Source organism: Ochotona curzoniae, unplaced genomic scaffold (assembly GCF_017591425.1).
Source record: "Ochotona curzoniae isolate NIBS_2020 unplaced genomic scaffold, NIBS_Ocur_1.0 contig_3498, whole genome shotgun sequence".
NCBI classification, from domain to species: Eukaryota; Metazoa; Chordata; class Mammalia; order Lagomorpha; family Ochotonidae; genus Ochotona; species Ochotona curzoniae.
Window position 1 is genome coordinate 3070808 of NW_024465885.1, and position 1200 is coordinate 3072007.

General features: G+C 63.3%; 1 protein-coding gene across 3 annotated transcripts in view; it reads right to left on the bottom strand.

Annotated features, from left to right (window-relative positions):
* Positions 1–1011, bottom strand: part of SLC35A5 (solute carrier family 35 member A5) — a 30802-nt gene extending 29791 nt beyond the window's left edge. For 2 of the 3 annotated variants that reach the window (XM_040980486.1, XM_040980484.1), the window contains exon 1: positions 768–1011. The gene's annotated coding sequence lies outside the window, so the exon portion shown is untranslated. Of the gene's footprint in view, positions 1–65; positions 379–767 lie in introns of those variants that run through there. The other variant, XM_040980485.1, reaches the window with a different exon arrangement.
* Positions 1012–1200: the final 189 nt, after the last annotated feature.

Here is a 1200-nt window from a genome sequence, read left to right on the forward strand (position 1 = left end):
AAAAAAGATTGTCAGGATTTTCGTGATAAGGACCAAAACGAAAAAGAAAAACCCGCTGTTCTTACAGGAGGCCGTGTGCTAAAACAGAAAGTATCTATGATCCTTTTTGAAGAGCTGAGAACAGGTAACCCGCAGGTGGGTAAGTACTTGCCCAGAGCCGACCAGCGTCTCCGCAGGGCGGCCACTCAGAGCCGGGGGCGGAAACCGGTGAGAAAAGCCCCAGGTGACAGCCAGCTGGCGCGTGCGCACAGGACTGCGACGAGACCCCGTCAATCCGCGAAACCCCGCCCATCTAAGAGAAGGGCAGCCCCCGCGAGACCCCGCCCACCTACGAGGAGTGCCGCCCCCCGCGAAACTCCGCCCATTACGAGGAGCACCGCCCCGGCGCGAAGACGCCCCGCCGCTCTGCAAAAAGACCCGGTCACTTGCAGGCAGCACCCTCTCCTACGCGGTGAGCCCGCCCCTTCGCGAGACTTCGTCCATCTACGAGCCCGCCCCTCCGCGAGATCCCGCCCATCTATGAGGCTCGCCCCTCCGCGAGATACGTCCATTACAAGGAGACCCGCCCCTCCGCGAGACCCCGCCCGTCTGTGAGGCCCGCCCCTTCGCGAGACCCCGCCCATTGTGATGAGACCCGCCCCTCTGGAAGGAGGCTAGGTTTTCCTCCCGTCTGGAAGCCCTCCCTTCACACATGCGCAGAGGCGATCGCTCCGGTGCACCCATCCCTGCCGCGCACGCGCAGCTCTCAGCCCGCGGGGCGCGGTTACCTCGGACTGGCGAAAACCTCCCGAGGGCATGCGCATCCTACGGCTGAAACAGTGAACTGTCTAGTCCCGGAGAAACAGCAGTATCTTTTAAGGAATTCACAGGCAGGAACTCTCTGGGAGGGAAACAAAGGCCAAAAAATCCCCTCCGCATCCACGTCTGTATTCCGAAACGAAAATCACGATAACCTCCCAGCTGGGAAAGAGCCGACGCGGCCCCCATTGCGCAAGCGCGTTCGGTCTCGCCGCTTCCGGGGGCGGGGCGACGGCGGCCTGGGCCCGCCCTGGCGTGGCCTTTCTCACGTCACGTGTCGGGAGGGAGGCCGGGGTCACGTGAGGCCCAGGTGGCGGCTGCGCTACGGCGAGAGAGTGGGAAAAGGAAGGGGAAGCCGGAAGGGGCGCGCGGGAAGCTCCCGGCAGGGGAAAAAGACAGTTG